Here is a 25736-nt window from a genome sequence, read left to right as displayed (position 1 = left end):
ACCACACTCAAACCCCCTGTAGATGCCGCCACACACACCACCCCTCTAGATGGCACCACACACAGCCCACCTGTAGATGGCGCCACACAACCCCCCGTAGATAGTGCCAAACACAACCCCCCGGTAAATAGCACAAACCTGCCTGTAGATAGCACCACCTAAGCTCCCCCTAGGAGCGTAATCCCCGGTCAGAGCGCTCTGGCCGGGGATTCTGCTCCTAAAGGGAGCCCCTGATGTCTCTGTTCATATATGAGCAGTGACGGGGCTCCCTCTAGGAACGGAGTCCCCGGCCAGAGTGTTTCTGAAAATTCCATTCCTAGAGGGAACTCCCGATGTCACTGTCTATATATGGATAGTGACGTCAGGGGCTCACTCTAGGAGCAGAATCCCTGGCCAGAGTGTCTGCAACACACTGGCCGGGACTTCGCTCCTAGAGGGAGCCCCTGACGTCACTGTCCATATATGGACAGAGACATGAGGGGCTCCCTCTATGAGCGGAATCCCCGGCCAGAACGCTCTGACCGGGGATTCCGCTCCTAGAGGGAGCTTAGGTGGTGCTATCTACCAGGGCTGTGTGGTGTTATCTACAGGAGGGTGTGATGCTATCTACGGGGGGATTGTGGCACTATCTACAGGGGGTGTGGCACTATCTACATGGGCACTATATGGTCCCTTCCTACAGGGGACACTGACGCTATCTACATGGGCACTGTTTGTGGCACTATGTGGGCACTATCTACAGTGGGAACTGTGGCACTATGTGGGCACTATCTACAGTGGGAACTGTGGCCCTATGTGGGCATTGTGGCACTATCTATATGGGCACTGTGGTGTTTTCAGTGGGTTGCTACAAAAAACCTGTAACAAATAAAATTCATCCATTTCTGCACATGGCGCTCATACTCGTTACTGAATAAATCAATATGTTTCCATTTTTGTATCATTTGCATATCATTAACATGTCTATCGATCCTGTGAATTCTGCAATTAAAAAACTTTTCCTTCTTCGTAATTCAATTTCAATATTGAGGATTGTATTTATCTGAATGGGGCATGCAGAAATCCATGCGTGTGCTGCAGATACTACCCCATTCAGATGTAAATATGTATATATTAGTTGATTAGCATTGGTAAATTTACTATATTGTAAATGCAATGAACAATAATGATTGCATTTCTTTCTTATTTATAGATACGCAGACGTAGACTAGTCCTGCCACACTTGTCCTGATCAGTGACCAGTCTTCACCAGGTAAACGTTGTCATATTATGTTCTATATCGATATAAAATACTGGATTAGACTAGAAAGAAAATTGCCCATCCGCAAATTAATTTGTCAGATTTACTAATTTGCGTTTGTGTTTTTTTAAAAACGTTTTGATGGACTTCCGGTGGGCGGGGCATCAAGGTGGCCGCATTTTAGTTGAGCTCCCGCAGGCTGTTGAGAACTCGGCCCGGCGGACGAGAAACCGGAGCCGCACAGCGTGGACTTTGGGCAGAAGCAGAGGAGCCCGGTCTGCTGAGTCGCGGGAGCGACATAAGGGCACTGGAAGTCGGCCCGGAGAGTGGGCACAGAGACGCCGCGCGCGGTGGTGAGGCTGGACCCCGCCATCTTGGAGAGCGGACCACGTGGTGTTCCCACTGCAGGCGGGAGATCGCAGAGCACGGGCGGGCCGCGGACCTGAACGCCTGCTTCTCGGCCCATAGCAGGGCTTGGATGTGAGGAAGCTGCCGCAGGAGGACACCGAGGAGAGAAGGGAGTCGGTGGGCAAGCCGATCCGGACCGGCACAGATAAGTTAAACGGGGGGGGGGGAGGAGGAGGCACATATCTCCCTATCCCCTTGCTGGTAGACCCTGCTACACAGCAAATACAACCTGCAGGCTGCTGAGGACTTAATTACACATAACACAGGACTGCTCTATATCCCTGCACTCACTACCCACTGAGAGGGGACAAAGTCTGCGTGGCAAATCATACCCTGAAACGCTGTATGGATGCCTAATTTACAACTTTCTGCTGACATAGCCACTACCTCACCTACTGCCTAGACATCCTGGGGTGAGACCTGTGAAGAGCGGTGGGAATAACCATAGAAAATCCCTCCTGGGACGTTTGCTTGGTTTTCTGGGGGACCCTCTCCTGCTTTTGATGATCTTCATGCCGCTGTATATGTGAGTTGAGCGGCCCTCCCCCACAGTGCACTTATCCCGTATATAAAAGCCCTCGGCCCGCCTGGCCTTTACCATCTGCTGGATGGACAAGTACTTGAATAAATCTGGGCAGGCTAGAGCCACCCGATCCTCCTCGACGGCGCTTCCTTCTGCCGCGACAGCCTCCACGATGCAGTCTACACAGCGGAAAAAGGGCTCATCAAAGGGCCTGGCCGTGGCAGCCGCACAATCACACCAGGGGACGCCTTCCGGCGAGTCAGTGTCTGGAGACATAACACCACCAAATCTTTCAGGGCCTCCGAGTCCGTCTTCCCAAGTATCGTTAATGCACATCCAGGCCGCTGAAGTGGCACAAGAGGTATCCCGCCTCATCATCCCTATCTTTGACAAAAGATTGGACCTTCTACAATCCTCTATTAACACGGTGCTGGCACAGGTGACCGCAAATTCCCAGAAGCTGGGGGACTTGGAGACCAGAACCATGTCCTGTGAGACGGAGGTGACTCGCCTGGAGGGTCTAACCACCCATCAAGATGTCCTTATTCACACACTGCAAGAAAAACTAGATGATTTGGAAAATCGAGAAAGGCGCAATAACCTGCGATTTGTTGGTATCCCGGAGGAGGTTACGGCAGAAACACTTGCCAAGTATTTGTCCACTGATTTGCCCAGGGCTCTTGGAGTCCAAACGCTGGAAGATCCCCTGTCCATTGAGCGGGCCCACCGCCTGGGACAGAGGAGAGACCAGGGTGGGGGGGGCAGGCCGAGGGCTGTCATAGCCCGCTACCATAACTGGACAGTTAAAGAAAGGATCCTCAGGGCGTACAGACAGGCCCCAGAGATTCGGGTTCAAGGCCACAAAATCCTAATGTTTCAGGACTTTTCGATTCAAGTGTCCCAGAAGCGCAAAGCTTTCACACCGATCTGTAAACATCTCCATGATCACAATATCCGTTTTCAGCTGTTATATCCGGCAAAATTACGTGTGGTGGAGAATGGTCGGGCCCGGCTGTACGACTCCCCGGAGGAAGCTGCCAGAAGATATCCTCCAGTGGTGGCGGACTGATATGTATTCATTATACTGTGGCGGAGTCGGTTCACTTTCTGGCCTATTGGCTTCTTGTTGGTTAAATGGGTCGTGAGATCCTTGGTTTGCTCTATGGAAGCTATCTGTTTTTCTTCGCCTGTAGATGGGGGAGGGTTTATAGTACCCACCTCACTCACTGTAATGTACTTACTGGTATGATGATGTTATTTTGTTTTTTTATGGTTAGGTTTTCATGCTTGCCGCCTCTCTCTTTTAGGTTACCTGTAGCCTCTTGTGACCGGAAACGGTCCCCCCGTTCTTGTATGCTGACTACACTTCGCGCTCGCTGGGACGGGAAGTGGCGTCGTAATAGCGTTTGGATCATATTGACAGAAGTCATACGTCTAGACACAGGATGAGTACCCTAATAAGCACATCACATGAGTCCCATACACCCCCCACCCTACACATAGTGTCATGGAATGTGGCAGGTCTGAATACTCCTGAAAAACGGCGCAAAGTGCTCGCACATATAAAGCGCCAACGCGCAGATATCATCTGTTTACAGGAAACTCACTGGAGAACGGACCACTATGTTCCTATCCGGGCATCCTGGTTAGATGCGCCAGTGGTCTCCACGTACTCCACCAAGACACGTGGGGTCGCTGTATATTTTAGGAAAGGCCTGCCATACTCCATCCAAGATAGGTATTCTGACCCCGATGGCCGTTTTGTATACATCCGACTTATGGTAGCTGACAAATCGTACTCTCTTCTTAACATTTACGCCCCCAACCTGACGACTGACGGTTTTTATCCTAAACTACTGGAATTCTTGTTGCAAAGGGAATGCTCGGACCTGATTGTGGCTGGAGACTATAATCTAGCTTCTTACCCTCCCCTCGATAGATCGGGTGGAGACCATGCTGACTCCCCTCCCAGTTCGCAGATGGCCTTCTTCATGGAGCATCTCTCCTTATGTGACCCCTGGAGACTCCATAATCCACAAGTGAGAGATTATACGTTTTACTCTGCAGTACACGACTCTTTTTCCAGAATCGATTATATAATGCTCACTACAGGCTTGTTTTCAAGAGTAACACGGACGGATATCCGACCCATCGCCATATCAGATCACGCCCTTGTATCCCTAACCTTAGAGGGGCTGCCCCCTATGCCCCGGACGAATCTGTGGAGGTTCCCATCATACCTTTATGAGTCAGAGGACTTCAGAAGCTACCTAAAAACACACTGGAATAACTATATCCAAGATCACAGCCAGCAGCTAGATGATGTAGCCTTGATATGGTTGGCTTCTAAAGCAGTGATGAGGGGGCATATAATAAGTTATGTAAACTTAAAACGTAAGAAAACACAGACACAACTTCTCGATTTACAATCTAATCTCCTTAGAGCACAATCCATACACGCGGGCAACCCCACCCCTGACTCTAAAAAAGAATTCTTAGATGCGCAGGGCCTACTGAACACTTTCTTACAGGGGCACGCAATGTGGCAGGTGAAGACCTCCCAAAACAAATTTTACAGGTGGGGCAACAGGGTAGGATCCCTATTGGCATATCTCACGCGACCCCCACGCAACACGGGCCGTGTGCTTCTGGCAAGGGATACACGCTCAGGGGCACTACACTCGGAAACTGAGAAAATTGAAGCAATATTTGCGGAGTATTATGAAGACCTCTACAGGGCAGCTCCCACTGATATGCCAAAAGTGAAGGCCTTCTTGGAAACTCTTTCCATGCCTAGGGTCTCTGAGGAACAAAACACGCTTTTAGAGGCGGACATCTCGGAAGAGGAAGTCCGCCTAGCTATCTCCTCCTCACACAACCACAAATCCCCAGGGCCAGACGGTTTTCCGAGTGAGTACTACAAGATGCTATCCCCAGACATAGTCCCACATCTAACTCGCTTACTCAATGACATTTACCGCAACAACCTGGTAGTAGACTCGTTTTTTGACTCTCGAACCATAATTATCCCTAAACCAAATAAGGACCCAGTCTTACCCCAGTCCTACAGACCTATCTCCCTGCTTAATCAGGACTATAAACTCCTGTCAAAAATTTTAGCTAATCGTATACAGACATTCCTTCCCGCAATTGCCCACCCTTCCCAGATGGGGTTCGTCTCTGGCAGATACTCCTCTAAAAGCATCCGGGCGGTGATTGCTGCGACAGTGCGGGCACAGGAGGCTGACCAACTTCCGACCATGCTACTCAGCCTAGATGCTGAAAAAGCTTTTGATAAGGTCTCTTGGCCCTTTTTAAACGAAACGCTGCGGGGTAGGAATTTTGGTCAGACCTTTCTGACGTACCTGCACTCCTTACAGACGCAGGCCACTACAAACCTATTTATTAACGGACACCTTTCTCAAACGATAGATTTATTCAGGGGCACAAAACAGGGTTGTCCCCTCTCCCCTATCCTATTCAACATGTCATTAGACCCCCTATTATACCACATTTCCATGTCATCCACGTTCAGGGGTGTACATCTGGGGAGATACGAGTTGAAGATGACGGCTTATGCGGATGATCTTCTTCTTGTGCTCAAGGACCCCAGACACACTTTATCCCGGGCCCTGGAGGAACTACAAACGCTGGGGAAACTTTCCGGCTACACCCTGAACGTGGATAAAAGTGAAGCCCTAATTCTAAAAGGCCCTTGCACGCCCCTATGGTCATCGCAGTTCTCCCTGAAATGGTGCACTTCTTCGATAAAATACCTGGGAGTTGAGATCACTAGAGCGCCTTCTACCCTTTATAACTGCAATCTTTCTAAATATATTGTAGCCTTAGAATCCACATTGAAATCTTGGCAACACTTCTCTCTCTCATTCATGGGCAGGGCAAATTTACTGAAAATGGTGGAATTCCCTAAACTTCTTTATCTTTTTCAATCCCTGCCTGTGTACTTGAGACCGAAGGATGAAAAGCTTATAAATAAACTTTACAGGGAATTTATCTGGGCGGGGGGCCGGCCGAGAATCCCGTTTCATGTTTTACAACAACACAGGTCTAACGGCGGTCTGAACTTCCCCAACATTAGGACTTACAATCTGGCGGCGTTGGCCAGGGTGATATCGGACTGGGCACAAGGCACCTCATACTACACTACCCCTCAGGTGGATCAGTCTTTTACCCCGGGGATATCCCTTATAAACCTTCTACATCTCCCATATGACATGTTGCCTACTGACTCTAGGGTCAACCCACTCATAATTACAATTTGGAGGACCTGGCATAAGATCCGCCACATGCTACACCTAAACACCCAATTCTCACCAGCACTGACCCTGGTCAGGAACCTGCGGTTTCAGCAGGGTACCTCACACCGTATGTTTACCTTTTGGCATGATAATGGTATTAATTCCTTGGGGGCCCTTTTGCATCCCACGCTCCATACAATGCTCTCCCTACAGGACTTACAAATTAAATACCCACACATCTCTCTCCCCTTTTTTAACTATATACAGGCCCAGAGTTATGCGCAGGTGGTGCTGGGTCACATCCCACCTGAGGAATGGACTTCCCCTTTTAAATCACTGATACTAGAGCCAGGAACACATCTGGCGAGAATATCTAGATTGTACAGATTTCTCCATCCCTCCATAGAATATAGTACCCCTAACTCAGGCCTAGCGAAATGGGAGGCGGACGATGCGACTTTAACCCCCACAGTTATACTACAGGCCACAATCTTTGCGCACAAACTCTTGCCCTCAGCAAGATATGTGGAAATGTGGCTAAAGGTGGCCCATCGAGCATATATTACACCCCAAAGGGGCCACAGGATGGGACTGTATGAGACCTCGGACTGTTTTAAATGTGGTGAGACGGAGGCAAACTTGTACCACTGCCTATGGGCGTGCCCTCGTATCCGGGAGTTCTGGGAGAGGGTTGGAGACTTTGCAAAGACCAACATGACGGGGCAGTTTGCTTTGACCTCCCAATGGGCAATACTGGGGTATGTGGAAACAGGCACACAGGATCATACCCGACACGAACTTCGCATCCTACATTTATTGGCAGCAGCAGGCAGGAAGGCAATACTGCAAGTGTGGAACCACACCCAGGCCCCACAACTTCAGGTTTTCCTGGAAAAATTATCCTTCATGATGAAGATGGATTGGGTGGAGGCTTCACACCAGAAGGAAAAAAGGGTTAAGACTTTCTTTCAGATCTGGGAGGGCTTTATTTCTCTACTACCCCAACGAGTAAAAGATAAAATACATACCTGCTTCCAACCCACTACATGGTATCAGAGGAGGAGGCTGGCTGGGGATATTATGCAATAGGACTTCCATACATGCCTGAGATAGGGTGTAGAAGGGGGGAGTGTAGACAACGAGGGACAGGAAATGGATGCAACAGACTTCTAAAAGGAGGACTGGGGGGGATAACACGTGGTAAACAGGAGAGGCGGCGGGCAATGAAGGTTTTATTTTTTGATAGTATGTTGGTTTTTATGTTTGGTTATGTGTCCGAGCAGTATGGCCCACGGTTGTGTGGCCGAGAAGGGGGCTAAAGTGCACGATTGTTCCCTCGCTGAGACGAGATAAGCACAATGGAGACGTGGTAATGACATGTATAAATTCTCGTTCTGTATAAAGGCACAGAGAATGTATTTACTTATCTGCCTGACTTGCAAGTCAGTATATGCTTTTCAAGTGCACTAAGTCGCCTGAGATCACTTTATGTTGTTATTGTGTTGTTTATATGGAAAATTAATAAAAACAAATTGAAAAAAAAAAAAAAAAAAAACGTTTTGATTAACCCCTTAATGACCGCCGATATGCCTTTTCACGGCAGTCATTAAGGGGCCTTATTCTAATCAAAGTCCTGCAAGGGTGTCCCGTGCAGGCTGGAGTGGGTGCTCGCCTGTCTGATGACAGCAGGGCTCCTGCTCCAACTGCACGATCAACGTTTCCTTTAATCGTAGACCGTTTAACCCCTCAGATGCAGCGGTCATTAGCAACTGCTGCATCTGAGTAGTTTAAAGAGAGAGGGAGCTCCCTCTGTCACCTATCGACAGGCCCGCAAATGTGATTGTGGACTGCCGATGTGTTACTATGGCAGCCGTGGGCCTAACAAAGGCCCCCAGGCCTGCCCTGGCTATATGCCTATTATACCGTGTCAGAAAGTCAATAATGTTTTGGTATACTAAGTATACCAATGCATTATATAAGTGATCAAATGATCGAACAGTGAAGACCCTAGAGGGACTGAAAAAATAATGTGAAATAAAAATTATTATTAAAGGCACACAGAAAAACAATTTTTTTTTCTTAAAAAGTGGTTTTATTTAGTAAAAGTGTAAAATATAAATAAAAACTACACATATATGCTATCGCCACAATCGTAATGACCCAAAAAATAAAGTTCGCATATTATTTAAAGCGCAAAGTGAATGCCGTAAAAAACAACAAAAAAAACAATGGCAAAATTGCTATTTTTTCCATTCCCCCCCAAAAATAATAATGGTTACTCAATAAGTCCCATGTACCCCAAAATGGTAACAATGAAGTCCCACAAAAAACAAGCCCTCGTATGGCGATATCGACGGAAAAATAAAAAAAGTTCTGGCTCTTGGAAAGTACAATGCAACAAAGTTATTTTAGTTCAAAAGTGTTTTTGATCTGCAAAAGCAGTAAAACATAGAAAACCTATACATATTTGGTATCGTCGCAATCGTGCCCACGCATAGAAATGCATAGATGAAAATGCATAGAATAATGGCAAAATTGCTGGTTTTTTTATATCCCCCCCCCCCCCATAAAAAGTAAATAAAAAAAATTCTATATACAACAAAATGGTGCCATTGAAAAATACAATTCATCCCGCAAAAAACAAGGCCTCATGCAGCAATGTCGACGTGAAAATAAAAAAAGTTATAGCTCTTTGAATGTCCGAATGGAAAAACTAAATAAAATTTGTAAATTTCACCTCTACTTTGATTTGTATCCGTGTGAAACGCCTAAAGGGCTAAGAAACGTTCTAAATGCTGTTTTGAATACCTTAAGGGGTCTAGTTTTTAAAATGGGGTGTTTTATGGCAGTTTCTACTATATAGGCCCCTCAAAGCCACTTTAGAACTGAATTGGCACCTAAAAAAAAAAAGGCTTTTGACATTTTCTTAAAAATATGAGAAATTGCAGTTTATGTTCTAAGCCATATAACGTCCTAGAAAAATAAATGAATGTTCAAAAAATTATGCCAACATATAGCAGTCCTATGGGAAATGTAAACTAGTAAGTATTTTGTGTGTATTACTGTCTTACAAGCGGATACATTTAAATTCAGATTTTTTTTTCCCAAATTTTCCCTAAATTTTGCTATTTTTCACAAATAAACACTGAATATATCGACCAAATTTTACCACTAACATAAAGTCCAATGTGTCATGAGAAAACAATCTCAGAATCGCTTGGTTAGGTATAAGCATTCCAGAGTTATTACCACATAAACTGACACGTCCGATTTAAAAAATGGGCTCTGAGCCTTACGGCCCAGAGACTAGACAGCGTCCTTTAAGGGGTTAAACCGTTAAAAGGAGGGGGCGGCCCACTCCGACAGCCCAACGGCCCCCCGCAGCTTGATTGGGGGCGCCAGTGGTTGTCATGGCAGTCTGGGGGCCTAATGAAGGCCTGTGGCAGGACTTAACAGAAGCCTGTAAAAATGACAATATACTGCAATATAAAAAGTGTAAAATAAAGTTAAATAAAATTAAGTATAAAAAAATTTAAACGTTAAAAAAAAAAACCCTTTGTCATTTTTCCCAAGCACAATGTTTCAAATTAATATTTTTTTTTAAATATTGGTATCGCTGCATCTGTAAAAGTCAGAACTATTACAATATACCATTATTTAACTCGCACGGTGGACGGTGTAAAAAAATAAACATTTTAAAACAATGGAAAGGTTGTTTTTTGGTTACCTTAGCGCTTAAATTTTTTTTAATAAAAAGTGATCAAAAAATTGTATGTACCAAAAAATGGCACCAGTAAAAACTACAGCTCGTCTCGCAAAAAATAAGCCCCCATAACGCTCAATCGACCAAAAAATATAAAAGTTCTGGGTCTCAGAATGTGATGAAACAGAATAATTATTTTTTTACAGCCGTAAAAACGAAACCCAAAAAACAATGGAGGAATTTAGTTTTTTTTCAATTGCACCCCACAAATATTTTTTTCCCATTTCCTAGTACATTATAAGGTACTTTAAATGGTGCAAATAGAAACTACAACTCCCCCCGCAAAAATTAAGCCATCACACCACTCTATTGAGGGAAAAATAAAACGGTTATGGCTCTTGGAAAGCCCGGGAGTGAAAAACTAAAACGTAAAAAGGGGGGGGGGGCATTGTAAACATACCTTTTTTGTTTTTGACATGCAGGTTGCATTACCGAGAAACCAACTTTTAATTTCCCCTTTGCCACGATTGCAAGTGCCACTAAGGCGGGCACTTTTTGTGCACGCTGTCAACCCAGCGCATTTTCTCTAAGTGACAGCTCTAGCTGTCTCCTGATTGACCGCTAGAGCCATCATTCAGGGCTTGGCGTGGCACTTGTAAACGCCATGCTGGGGAAACCAAACTTTGGTTTCTCAGTCATGCAACTTGCATGACCTGAGACAAAAGGTATGCTTTCAATGGCCTCCCCTATATTGCTCTGTCAGCAGTTTTTAGGCCTCAAAACTGCTGACAAATTTCCCTTAAAAGAAAAAGAAATTTCCCTTTTTATCAAGCACTCTCCTCCTAACAAATGTGCGTCTTCCTTTTAATTATTTGTTGGCAGTGTATTTCAATGATTTTTAAGGCATCACCATTATGTTTGTGTGCATTACATTATTATTATTATTATTTATTTTTTTACTATTACAAGAGGGGGAATTTTAGTGCATAAAAAAAAATATATATATATATAATATGCCATGACTAAGGACCCAGCAGGGGTCTGAAACGCGTAGGCTACCTGCCTATTATCTCACTACCCTCTGTACTTTGGACTATACCCGCCTGTCACTACCATTTTTTGTTCATTGTTCTTATACTAAAGCAACATTAAAACTTGGAAGAAGTTTCCCGTTTTTAACAGATATACCATTTCCAGCGCTGGTTCCAATTTTCTTTTTCTGCCGTCCCATTGCGTGTGCCGACACGAGGATCCGTGCGCTGCCTACCATACCCGTGACAAGGTGAGCTGGAGGAAATTTTCCCCTTTTTTTCTGTCTCATATATATATATATATATATATATATATATATATATATATACATACATATACACATATACTGTATATGTATGTGCTGGGAAAAAAAAATCTCAGTTTTTCCAAACTGTCCCTTTGTTGCTGGGTGGATCCATTTCCTTCCTCGGCACTTTTAGACTTGCTGGTCTGTAAATGGCACACGCTCCTATCAGCATATTTTAGAACAATGAAGCATCCTAATAAAAAAAAAAAAAAAAAAAAAAGTATCTGGAACCAGCTTGCTGCGTCCTTAAAACCTATACGAAAAGCAACACTATTTATAACTTTGGCATTGTTGAAAGTACTTAACGGAGTGGTTGTATTATAGTAGCTGTGCTGACTGTCTACACACAGCTTCTTTTGAGACGTGTTACAAAATGTAGCTATAAGGAAAATGTTCTTTTTGCTTTTCAGCATTACTTTATAATATGTAACTTTTGTACATTATATGCCCACTGCACATGAGAATATTATTGCTTTGCATGGCCTTCAAGTTGTATGGAGCCATAATACAGTGGTCATAGACTTTGATTGGTATACCATAGTATACTTCCGTATGCCTCTCATTTTAAATACAGTGGTTTTTTTTAAATGTTGGATTCAGTATGAATATGGCAGAAAAGTAATTGTGGCATTCTCTATCAAACGCCGTATTACGGACCATTCTCCCCTAGCATCGTTGAGACCGGTGTAACAGGAGGTTGGGACCTTTGTAACAGTGTTCCTTCATACAGGCTCCATGTGCATGAGACTTAGGGCTCATGCACAAAACCATTGCTTTCTTCAGTGTCCTATCCATTTTTGACATCTGTTGCTTGTGCGGATCCTTGTGTATGTTCTGCTATATATAGAAATGTCCTATTCTTGTTCGTGTTTGCGGTCCATCTCACCCATTCTAGTGTATGGGTCTGCAAAAAAACAAACCGCACAGGGAAACCACTAGGTTCTGTGATTTGCGGTCTGCAAAACAGAAACTATCATGTGCATGATGCTTTAAAGTGTACTTCCTTCTTATAAACTATATGGGAGCCACATAATGCACAGATTTTTTTTTAAAAGAATGTCATCTCTTATTCTACTGTACAATCTATCCATCTAAGATGAAAGAAATAAAAAAAACAACAGTAAATAATCCTTTGTTCTTTTCTTCATTATTTTGTTTTCCAAATGTTACAGCAGGAAGTGGTCACCTTCATGGCTTTTATTTCAGACACCTGAATGGTAGTTCTGCCTGGTTACGCAACACTAACTTTCCTGCCCTTTTATTTCTGCATAGCCATGTAGATTGGCCATTCATAAGCTAGAAAAGCTGGCTGATAACTCCTATGAGATATAATGGCAAAAATTTCCTGTTGTTACTTTTGCAAACCAGGCAAAAAAACAACCATAATGTTACCAAGAGCAGACTGAAAAAAATCATTAAAAAATTGTTAGTCCTCGTGCCCTCCTTAGTTTTTTTTCATCCCGATGCGATTTGTTTTTTAATTGATCGCATCCTGACACATTCATTTCAATGAGGCCATGCACACTTCTGTTGTTTTAATGGAACCGTGCGGCCGTTCCGTCAAAAGTAGTGCAGGTCCTACTCCTGCCCGTTTTTGACGGAACAGTCTCGGCCTTTGCATTGATTTGGTCCTTGAAACAACGGGCTGCACGCGGAAACCATCTGTGTGCGGTCCGTGATTCACGGAACAGTCATTGGCGTCCGTTCAACGGCACACGGAAGTGTGCATGAGGCCTTAGAAGAGACTAAAGAATGTATTTACTAATAAGCATTTTTTTCCATCTGTTTTTTAAAGCAGCACTTCTGTATTTTTTTTTAATTTGGATTCCGTTTGGAAAGTACTCCTGTTAAAACGTAGGGCTTGTTATTCCTTTACCGGGCGCTTTATTGCCAAACTATCTTCTCTGTTTGGGGCTGCCGTTGTGTCACGTGACCCACACAGTGACTGTCCGAATACTGTCTGCTGAGTGGACCAGAAGTCAATTTCACAATACATTTTTATGAGACTCGCATTGAGCGTCTCATAGGAATGCATAGAGAAAGTGACTTCCGGTCCACACCGCAGACGATGAAAAATTCTGACCGTCACAGTGCGGGTAAAAAAAAAAACTTATCCCCCGACAAGCATTGTTGTAGCGCTAGCGCTGACCCAATTACCCCAATATAGACATGTAATATATTAACATTTACGGTAGACAATAATGATCACAAATAAAAGGTCTGTTTTAGGGTAAAACTATGTTATTACCCCAAAAAAATAGCTGAAAAGTAAAAAAAAAAAAAATTTTTTTACTATTACTTTCAAATTTTAAGAATAAAAATTCAAAAATAGCAAAAAGGATGTGTATAAAAACGATAAAAAAAGAAACCTGCATTGTCTACGGAAAAAACAAAGCAAAAATCACGTTGTTTGCCCAACAAAGAAAAAAGTTATAGCCATTTAACTAACACGTGCTAAAAAGGGCTAAACGGTGTCTGGTCCTGAAGGCTCAAAATAGCCCTGTCCTGAACTGGTTAAGGTGCAAATAATTTTAAATAATGAGACCTTTAAAGTGGTTTTCTGAAGAGAGAAAAAATGTATGGCCTATACTCCGAATAGACCATCAGTATAGGGGTCAGACCCCCACCGATCAGGCATTGATAGCCTATCCTGAGGATAGGCTATCAATTTTCTATCGCCGAAAACCCCTTTTAAAAATGTTCCTTTTGCACTTATTCAAATATGGCCAATGTTAACAAAGAACCTCATGTTCATGTTTATAAATTTTGTCTAGCCGCGATAGATCAAAGTATATAGTGGATGTGCGGTCCATGTCTAGTTTCGCACTAAGTGACATTATCATATAGTCTATCCCGTAATTTTTTTTGTATTACTTGGTACCAGCACACCACACATTTGGCCCAGCTGATTTTAATTTAGGAATGACCTCATAGTGTTTCTGCTCTTGCTTGTGCTCTCAGTTGAACACTGGGCGTGCATGGTAAGGTGAGCTTATTCCATCTGTTCACTTGTTGTGGTATCTGTTGCTGTGGTGCTGCACTTGTGGGGGGACGTGGCCCAGAGCCAAGGAGGCTTGGCATGGCCTAATGGCATGGGTGCTTTTGGGCCTCTGGGTTGCTCCCTCTGCAGGAGCGTTGCTGCAGTGACGGTGACAGCCATGCGGTGCTGCAACCGATAGAGTAGGGACCCATTTTAAAGAGGTCGCCTTGAAGTGGCAAGTGGGCTTGTATACAATTTGATCAAAATGTTAACAAAGAACCTCATGTTTATGTTTATAAATTTTGCCTAGCCGCGATAGGTCAAAGTATATAGTGGATGTGCAGTCGATGTCTAGTTTCTCACTAAGTGACATTATTCACTTAGACAACAGGGTTGTCTAAGATATCTCAGTAAATGGCTCCCACACAAGACAAAGCTAAAAAGTTGTGCACCCAATATGATTCGGACTCTCAAGGTGTTTGTAGCAGTTTACAATAAAATATGGTTCCTTAGTTATTAAAGGGGTTGTCTAGTCCCTAAAAACTGATGGCCTATCCTCAGAATAGGCTATCAATATCTGATCGGTCAGTATCCAACACCCGGGATCAGTGCTGTTCAGCTGTTTTTAAGTGCTGCTTCTCCCTAATTTCTTCTGCTCGTATTTTGAAGCGCTAACACGCCTGTAACGGTGGTTCACAATATTAAAGCCTTCTCCCATTCACTTCAATGGGAGAATGCTGAAGTACTGTGTACCGCCGCTACAAGTGTGTCGATGATTCACAGTTCAAACATTGAGAGAGCGCGACAGCCCCTAGAAAACAGCTGATCGCCGGGGGTCGTGGGAATCAGACCCTTACCAATCAGATATTGATGGCCTACCCTGAGGCTAGGCCATCAATCTTTAGGAACTGGACAATCCCTTTAAGACACCTCCCTTGAAATTCCATTTATTTTGCGTATCAAGTTGTATTGGTTAAAAGAAAAAAAAATGTTTCCGATGGCAGTCAGCGCACTTGGATAGTTTAAGTTTGCATGATTAATTCTAAGCGGGTGGAATTGAAATAACATAGTTCTGTTACCGGCTTATCTTCAAAAGGGAATTATCTCTCCAACAATATTGCTCATAAACAATTTACAGAAACGTTCCACCGTTTCGATAACTCACATTGGTGTCAGTGATTGCGCTCCCCAGATTTTTGTTTACAAATCTGCAACCGCCTTTGCCACCATCCAGCTGTGGGCATGCATGTGCTGTTCTTATGTTTCTCTGTCTTTGCACCACAGCAAAGTACTGGGAGAGCGGGCATAGCATGATGTGATTTCACGCTGCTGCCCGTCCACTAGCCACCAATAGAGAAGAGGGATAAGAGGACTCCAAATAAGAAAACATAGGTAAACAAATCTTTAGTTAGATGGCGTTTCAGCCACTATTAAGTGGTGTATATCTGGTGTTCCAAGGGACATCTCTGCAAATTCTAGAGAGTTCATGTAATGCATTTTAAATTGGAGGAAACATGTGGTTGCTCTTTGCACGATAGACCCTTCTCATTTAGGAGGAAAAGTAAGTTTTTGAGCGAACAATTGAATTTTCTTCATGCACACAACAACTTCCTGGTTCGTTCTATAAGGTTTTATTGATTTCCTCAAAATGCACATGGGATTAGTTGACAAAGCAGGTGGTGAACATATATAATATAGAACAGTTTGGACATTTCACAAGTCCACCTTACTCCTATAACCATGTAGCTATTTGGAACTGGGCGTGTTCATACAGTTTTGACATGTTTTTTTTTTTTTTAAATGTATATTTTTTCACAGAAGACATGAGTCCGGGAGCCAAGTGAACTGTTACAGCCCCAGCAGGTATTGGGGTATGTGCACACAAGAACTTGCTTTTACGTCTGAAAAGACAGACTGTTTTCAGGAGAAAACAGCTGCGTCGTTTCAGACGTAAAAGCTCCTCCTCGCATTTTGCGAGGCGTCCTTGACGCCCGTAATCTTGAGCTGTTCTTCATTGACTTCAATGAAAAACGGCTCAAATTACGTTTCAGCTGTCAAACGACGACGTGTAAATTACTGGTCGTCGGCACAGTACGTCTGCAAACCCATTCAAATGAATGGGCAGATGTTTGCCGACGTATTGGAGTCGTATTTTCAGGCGTAAATCGAGGCATAATACGCTTCATTTACGCCTGAAAATGGGTCGTGTGAACCCAGCCTTAGGGAGCAAAGGATTGATGCGATGCAGAAATTCAAGGCTTATAACACAACATAGTTTTTGATGTGTTTTTATATATTTATATATTTTTTATTAAAACTAGAATTGGATACTAATCAGTTTATAATTTACTCTCTTTATGATCTACTCCTGGCTTTGACTTAAACAGAATAAAAAAACAACAACTTTAACCCCTTAATGACGAGCACATTTTAAACCTTAATTACCAAGCCATTTTTTTTGTTTTTCCATAGTCTCATTCGAAGAGCTATAACTTTTTTTATTTTTGCGTCGACATAGCTGTATAAGGTCTTGTTTTTTGTGGGACAAGTTCTTTTTTTTAATAGCACCATTTTGGGGTACGTATAATTTATTGATTGACTTTTATTAACTTTTTTATGGGGGGGTAATGGAAAAAACTAAAATTTCGCCACTCTTTTTTTGCGTCTTAGATTTACGCCGTGGGTAATTACGATTGTGGTGATACCAAGTTTATATAGATTTTGTATGTTATACAATTATACTATGATATGTTTTACACAGTAAAAACACTTTTTTTTTCAAAATTATTTGTTTTTGTGCCCATGTTTTAAGAGCCATAATTGTTTTATTTTTACGCCGATGCAGCTGTATGAGGGCTTGTTTTTTGCGGGACGACTTCTAGTTTTTATTGGTACCATTTTGGAGTACATGCGACGTTTTGATCACTTTTTATCACATTTTTTTTAAGGCAAGATGAACAGAAAACAGCAATTTTGGCATTGTTTTTTATTTTATTTTTTTACGGCGTTCATTTTGCGGGTTAGATAACTTAATCGCTTTATAGGTGGGGACGTTACGGACGCGGCGATACCAAATATGTGTAATGTTGTATTTTATAAGGGAATAAGTGGGTTTTTCATTTTTTTTTAATTAATGTATTATTAACTTTATTAAACTTTTTGTTAACTTGATTTTTAGTCCCACTGGGGGACTTCACTATGCGACCTCCTGATCGCTTTTATAATACACTGCAAAACTATTCCCTGTCAGTGTAAAACTGACAGGCACCTGCTAGGTCACGCCGCAGGCATGGCTTAGCAGGCATCCACCACTGGCAGACCTGGGGGCCTTCGTAAGGCCCCCGGCTGCCATAGAAGCCATTGGCACCCTGCGATTGCAATTCCAGAGTGCCGATGGGGTGGGAGAGGGAGCACCCTCCCTCCAAAACCACTTGGATGCGGCGCTCACTAGTGCAGGTGTCCGGCTGTCTTAAGGCGGCGCTCTGGCATAAATACCCTTTACGGCGTATTGGCGGTCGTTAAGGGGTTAAACTCCATTATGTTGTGTATGTTAATAAATTGTAACGTCCATGGCCGCGGACCATCGGGATTACTCATCCCTCGACGGCCGCAGCCATGGTCTGGTAAGCGCTGGCCCACATCTCCTCCCCAGGATATGCCAGCGCTCACTTCCGCTCCACTCTGATGTGTCCCGTAGGTTGCGCACGTGTGTGCCCGGCCATAAAGGGCACATGTAAAACATCATTAATTAGCCCATGATCACCCTGGACTATAATAAGGGCTCTGTCCCTTTGCTCATTGCCTGAGCGTTGTTCGTATTCCTCTGTTAGTCTTGCAAATGGTCCCTTAGTGTTATGTTGTTCCCGTGCCTTGCTACCTGTATCCCGTGTAGTAGTTGTTCCTGTGCCCGCTATAGTTTTGGAGTCTTGTTCTGCCATCGGCTACGTCTGCTGTGTTGCACCATGTCTGGAGTCATCGGTCTCGTCTGCATCACTTGCCGTCAAGATCCCATCTGAGCCTAGTCATTGCTACTGTCTGGAGTATCACAGGTACCCTTGTGCTTGGACTATACATATTAACTTTGTACACTGTAGTTTGGCCAGCTGCCATCCCACTACGGCAGTGCGGCCCAGTGGGTCCACACATCCACAGATCGTGACATAAATCATTGTTCGTTAATGGCTGCCAAAGCCATACACAAATAATTATACAGAATGAATGGTTAAAAAAGAAATCTGAGCATATCTGACCTCAACTTTGAGGGATATCTATCTGGTGTTGGGTATCATGATCATTTGTATGAAATGTCCTACTATTTGATAAAAAAAAAAGTAAAAATTGATGTATGAAACATACAGTTTTAGGGTGGTGCCCGTGCTGTAGTTTGGGCTTGTGATAAGCTTACATTACATTACTAATTTCCCTTAAAGCTCGTTCTGTTGTATTCGTTAAAGCTGAAAATACACCATTGTATGTTATGCTATAGAGCTGATCTACACTATCTGGTCAAAAATATGTGAACACTCCACCTACTTATTGAGCTCACACCCATTGGAAACCGGTGCATATAATCAGGCACACAGCCATGCAATCTCAATAGAAAGATAAACATTTGCAATAGTATGGGTCGTAGTGAAGAACTCCGTGACTTTAAACGTGGCACTGTCAACGAATGCCATCATTAGTTCATGAACCGTAAACGCTATTATTGTAAAGTAGAAGCATATAGGCATAACAACAGTTTTGCCAGAGTGGTAGACCACGCAAACTTGTGCTTGGTGCGAAAAAAATCATCTATCCTCTGTTGTATCCCTACAGTGTTCTACATTGCCTCTGGAAATGACATCAGCTCATGTGCTGTGTTGGTAGCTTCATGAAATGGGTTTCCATGGTCAAACCGCTACCCACAAGCCCTTTTCTTTTCCAGTATGACTCTGTCCATATGTCCAAAGTGAGGTCCATAAAGTTTCAGTACTTTTCTAAGGTATGTCCGTGTTGTTCCATTTGGCTTTGATCCAGCATGTCATTTGACCTAGTCTATTGTCTTATACCTGTCCTGACCCCTGCCCGTCTCCCGGTTACAATTGAACGCTGCCTGACCTGTGCCGTCTCAATACATCATCTGCCTTTGCACCACGAATTGGTGTCTTCTATCCACATGCCAGCGGTTGCTAACAGAGACTACTCTGGGGCTAGCGACCTGGTGATTCCCTTAGGGACAGTCCATACCTCCCTGCCAGTGTTTGCAGATGAAGAAGTTTTAATCTCTGAGAATCTGCTCCCCGAATTAGCCCCACGTCAAATCAGTTAGGAACCCTAGGAGTCCACATTCCCTCAAGTAGGCCTCATGACATAATTAAAGACACTGTGTCTTTAATCCTTGTTTGTTATAAGTTATTGTGTATTTATAAATATATTTAAGTATTTAATGCTTTCCAAAAGACAATTTAGGCTACGTCCAGATGTAGCGGTTGAAATTTGCTGCAATTTTGCTTCAATATCTGCATGTTTTTTCTGTGTGGAATTTTTACACTACGTGTGGTTGGGGTTTTAACACTATCCACATGTATTTTACTGTACTGTACATTGCTGTGAATTTGAAGTGCAAAATTCACACCTCAAATCTAGCTTGTCTGAACATGGCCTTACATATAACCAAGTAGTGGATGAATAGCTAATACAGTAATTTACCGTTAGTGAGTTAGTTTTCTGAATTAATAAACCTCATTGCCAATATCTGCATTTCCCACCGTGTTCAGGAAGAGCTACGGTGGATAGAATTAATCCATAAGGGGAAGTTCTGAGGAAGTTATTTTATGAGACTCTCAAAATAAGCCATAAAATTCTCTTTTGGCTCTGGTACAGTAATGAGGAAACAAGCCAGTGCTCTCCTGGTCTGTCAGCTCCAAGAATCATCCCTGCGTAGATTTTTCCAGGAATCAACCACATTTACCAATCAATTTCTTAAGGGGACCGATTTAACCCTGATGGCAATAAAATGATTCTTGATGTCCAGCTATTCAATAATTTAGTGTTAAAAAGTGTGAGGGGGTGTTTGCACGCAGCTTCACATGGTGAATGCTTAACCCTGCAGTTCTGCTTCCCGGGGAGGCTCTAAATACCATAACTTTTGGCTATCCTCACACTACACCTACACAAATAGCACCCAACCACTCCCCCATGAAATTCCTCCACCCTGTGGATGGCGAAAAGTGACAGAAGGACTCTACTGTATTTTAAACCATATAGCCAGTTAAAGAGGCTCTGTCACCGAATTTTGCAACCCCTATCTGCTATTGCAGCAGATCGGCGCTGCAATGGAGATAAGAGTAACGTTTTTATTTTTAAAAAACGAGCATTTTTGGCCAAGTTATGACAATTTTTGTATTTATGCAAATGAGGCTTTCTAAAGTCCAACTGGGCGTGTATTATGTGCGTACATCGGGGCGTGTTTACTACTTTTACTAGCTGGGCGTTCTGACGAGAAGTATCATCCACTTCTCTTCAGAACGCCCAGCTTCTGGCAGTGCAGACACACAGCGTGTTCTCGAGAGATCACGCTGTGACGTCACTCCCTTCCTGCCCCAGGTCCTGCATCGTGTCGGCCACATCGGCACCAGAGGCTACAGTTGATTCTGCAGCAGCATCAGCGTTTGCAGGTAAGTCGATGTAGCTACTTACCTGCAAACGCTGATGCTGCTGCAGAATCAACTGTAGCCTCTGGTGCCGATGTGGCCGACACGATGCAGGACCTGGGGCAGGAAGGGAGTGACGTCACAGCGTGATCTCTCGAGAACACGCTGTGTGTCTGCACTGCCAGAAGCTGGGTGTTAACGAGCAGAAGTGGATGATGCTGATTCGTCAGCATCATACACTCCCATTCCTAACGCCCAGCTAGTAAAAGAAGTAAAAACGACCCGATGTACACACATAATACACGCCCAGTTGTACTTTTACTGTAAACACGCCCAGTTGTACTTTTGCAAGCCTCATTTGCATAAATACAAAAATGGTCATAACTTGCTTGTTTTTTAAAAATAAAAACGTTACTGTAATCTACATTGCAGCGCTGATCTGCTGCAATAGCAGATAGGGGTTGCAAAATCTGGTGACAGAGCCTCTTTAAGCGTTGGCAAGCCAGTGTCGGGGGTGGCTGTATATGGCACAATTTGGAGAGTGGTGTCATTTATGCATTACTTTTATCTATATTACCCTGAGTACTTCCTGGCTAGAATGTCCAAAAAACATAGAGGTGGTGAGGAGGGGCTTTAGGTTCTTTCACCTAATTCCATTTACACCTAGCATTGTGGTCAGGGATCCAGAGAGACTAAACTTGCTAGTGTGTGGGAGACTCCATAACTTCAGTCATTTTATTTACCTACAATGCACCTAATACAAATCAGTCAGCTTTTTTCAAGGCATGTAATGCTTTTTTCCTATATTGACGGTCCAATTTTCATGAAAGTTGACTCCAATATCGTCTTCAATATCTCTACAGAAAAGTCTTTGCCCAGGGCCCCCCTGCCAGACTCTTTTACCAAATGTAGATTAGCTTTGCCTCTGGCACCTGGTGGTCACTTTATACAGGAGGCAGCTGTCTCACCCAATAGCTGTTGCTAGGTGGCTGTCTTAAACCCTAGAACAAAAACCATTTGCAGGTCATAGACTTCCTCAAACTGTATTATTTAAATTGTGCAATGGGCACAACTACCAAAAAGGCATGTAGAAAGGGAATGCTGTTGCCATACGCCCTTCTGTTTTATTCAACCCTTTCACTGAAAAATATGTTTGTAATATGTCATAGCCCATAATCTTAGCTTTCAATTTATACCAGGCCCAATATTCTAGGTGCAATATTCAGGAAGCAACACTTGTCTGAAGTCAGCAAAAAAAAGTTTTACTTACTGGTTTTGTGTCTGTGTGAGGAAGGGAGGAAGCTGCAAGTGAGAGCAAGAAGATTACAGCCTGACTGGTACTGTCATTATTCCCACGGCCGGTTTTTGACAAAGTGTGGCCCTGCGCAAGTTTAAAAGTGGGGTGCCAAATGCTGAACTAGGGCCTTTTCCCATCTGTGTCGGAGTTCCATTGATGGCTTCTGCCAGACCTTTCCGTCAGGGGAACCCATAAATACAAATCAAACGGAAACCATAGCTTCCGTTTGCATTACCATTGATTTCAATGGTAGTGCTTCCGTTGCAAATAGTTTCTGTTTGTCTCCGTTCCGTAAGGTTTCTGTTTTTTTGCCGTAAACAATAGCACAGTCGACTGCACTATTGATTCCTTCCAAAAAACGGAAACCTTGCGGAACAGAGACAAACAGAAACCATTTCTAGCTGAAGCATTACCATTGAAATCAATGGTAATGTAAACGGAAGCTATGGTTTTCGTTTGGTTTGCGTTCATGGGTTCCCCTGACGGAAAGGTCTGACGGAACCATCAATAGAAGCCCGACGTAGTTGTGAGCACACCCTTACTGTATCAATAATGCAGTAAATTCAGAAGGAGATGTGCAGAAAACGGCATAACTGATTTCTAGAGCGTCCAGGAGTGTTGAAACGCCCATACTGTTACTGAATAAAAACCACTATACAAAGACCAATATTGCCACCATGCAGTCACCAACATAGTTGAAGATTCCAATTATACACAGGAGCTCTGCAGACGATATAAGTGATTACAGCACATTTATATCTAGTGACTCACAGGTGATGTTTTCTCTAATTAGAGTGTTTCACTTTCCCTTTTTTTTATCCATTTGGCCCAGACCACTGTGATGACATATTCCAGCCACGACTCTCTGCAGAATTTGACACACAGACATGTCGGTTTCTCGCTTTTTAAGCACCCTCCCCACCTATACCCCATTCTCTAAACAAACTCGTAATCTACAAAGTCCCAAATGGTAATAATGATCCCTCAGTGCTCGACACAATAAAAGTTCCCCATTAGTAATCGTGCTCCCTTTGTGCCCAGACAGCAGTAAGGCCTCCTATGTGCCCCCTGTAGATAGCGCCACACACAGCCCCCTGTAGATAGAGCCACACACAGCCCCCTGTAGATAGAGCCACACACAGCCCCCTGTAGATAGAGCCACACACAGCCCCCTGTAAATAGAGCCACACACAGCCCCCTGTAAATAGAGCCACACACAGCCCCCTGTAGATAGCGCCACAGTCCTCCTCCCCATATATAATGCCACACAACCCCCCTTAGTAGATAGTGCCACACAGCCCCCCTCGCCCCCCTCCCTTGTATATAGTGCCACACAGCCCCCTCCCTTGTATATAGTGCCACAATGCCCTCCCATTGTATATAGTGCCACACAGCCCCCCTTGTATATGGTGCCGCAAAGCAATCCCCCCTGTATATTGGCGCAGCCCCCTCCTTGTATATAGTGCTACACAGAACCCCTCCTTGTATATAGTGCTACACAGAACCCCTCCTTGTATATAGTGCTACACAGCCCCCCTCCCTTTTCAGGGCCAGATTAAGACTGCCAGCAGTATGGAGCAGTTATTTATGATGGAGTCCCCCACCCAACTAACACAGGGTTCTCCACGAAAATGCTTCTAGGCATTTGAAGCTTAGTACAACCTATTACAAACTGTGCCCCACAAAATAGAAGCCAGAGTACTTGAGATATTAAATGTCCACTAAGTTCAACATTAAAAGCAGTGACTTACATTTGATGGCCATCATTCTTCGCTCTGTACCCATAGATGGTGGGTGGCATGTAGTGAGTGTAGGTTCGTCTTTGCTAAGTGATAAAAAGAAATGCAGATAACATTACACTCATTGCTGGCTAGGCCCGTTGCTCTCATGAAACATAAGCATGATTAAACCAGGTGTCTTAAAAAGAATACGCTATGCTAGAGGTCACAAGACACCAGTGACCAAAAGTTAAATATACATTGTATATAAAATATGTATAATAAAAGATGTTTTCTCATCTCATACATTTATGGCATATCCACAGGATAGCACAGCGAGCTACACTGTTTTCATAACCCTTATATAGTATATTATATATACTATATAATATAATATATTTTATATATACTCTTATATTATATTATAGGAGTCTTATATATTATCTCATACATTTATGGTATAGCCACAGGATAGCTCGCTATGCTATTTGTTTAATCCAATTGACTTCTATTGGAGTTATGTAAATTACTGAAAACAGCCCGCTTGCTATTTCTGTACCTGCCGTCCACTTTAGAAGACTTGACAGGTGTGAGGAGACCTGCGGTCTCGAGATGGGTGAAGGTCCCAGAAGTGGTTCCTGCATCTATCAGACATTTATAGCATATCATGGGGATATACCATAAATTTATGAGATGAGATTCAAAAACCCATTTAATTACTGCAATATTTCTTTAAGCAAATAACAGTGAGGTTCTTGGCACACAATTTAATCAAATTTGATAAAATTGTGTGAGCCCAACTGCCACGACAAAGGCAGCCTCATTCAGATGGGTACAAGAAACGGCATGTGCAGCAGTGCTAACCAGTGCTTGCCTGACTTGAAAAAAAAATAAAAAAAAATTTCAACAAAAAGCTGTACAAACTTTGCTAACAGCAACAGAATCTTGTTAAGAATCCAACATATTAAAATTCTGCTTTAACCACTTAATGACCGGGCCATTTTGCACGTTAATGACCAAGGATTATATTTTGTTTTTTCACGGTCGCATTCCAAGAGTCGTAACTTTTTTTTTTATTCCGTCGACATAGCCGTATAAGGGCTTGTTTTTTGCGGGACGAGTTGTATTTTGTAATTGTACCATTTTTAGATGCTTATAACATATTGATTAACTTTTATTAACTTTATTTTAGGAGAGAATTGAAAATAAGCAGCTATTCCAGCATTCATTTTCACGTTATAAATTTACGCCGTTTACTATGCAGCGTAAATAACATGTTAACTTTATTCTATGGGTCGGCACGATTACGGGGATACCAAATATGTAGAGGTTTTATATGTTTTTCCTACGTTTGCACAATAAAAACCCTTTTAGAAAAAAATTACTTGTTTTTGCATCGCCGCATTCCAAGAGCCGTAACGTTTTTATTTTTCCGTCGATGTGGCCGTACGTGGGCTTGATTTTTGCGGGACAATGTGTAGTTTTCATTAGTACTATTTTGGGGTACATAGGACTTATAGATTAACTTTTATTTTTTATGGGGGGAATGGGAGAAAAAAGAGAATTTTGCCGTTGTTTTTTGCATTTTCTTTGGACGCCGTTCATCCGGCGGTTTAATTAATGTGTTCATTTTA

At 43.1% G+C, this 25736-nt stretch overlaps 1 protein-coding gene across 8 annotated transcripts in view; it reads left to right on the top strand.

Moving 5' to 3' along the window:
* EZH1 (enhancer of zeste 1 polycomb repressive complex 2 subunit) overlaps positions 1-25736 on the top strand; it is a 519099-nt gene that overhangs the window by 229213 nt on the left and 264150 nt on the right. For all 8 annotated transcript variants that reach the window (XM_075847032.1, XM_075847030.1, XM_075847027.1 and 5 more), the window contains one exon: positions 1193-1252. The gene's annotated coding sequence lies outside the window, so the exon portion shown is untranslated. The remainder of the gene's footprint in view (positions 1-1192; positions 1253-25736) is intronic.

Source organism: Rhinoderma darwinii, chromosome 13 (assembly GCF_050947455.1).
Source record: "Rhinoderma darwinii isolate aRhiDar2 chromosome 13, aRhiDar2.hap1, whole genome shotgun sequence".
Classification (NCBI taxonomy): Eukaryota; Metazoa; Chordata; class Amphibia; order Anura; family Rhinodermatidae; genus Rhinoderma; species Rhinoderma darwinii.
This window is presented reverse-complemented; position numbering and strand designations above follow the sequence as displayed.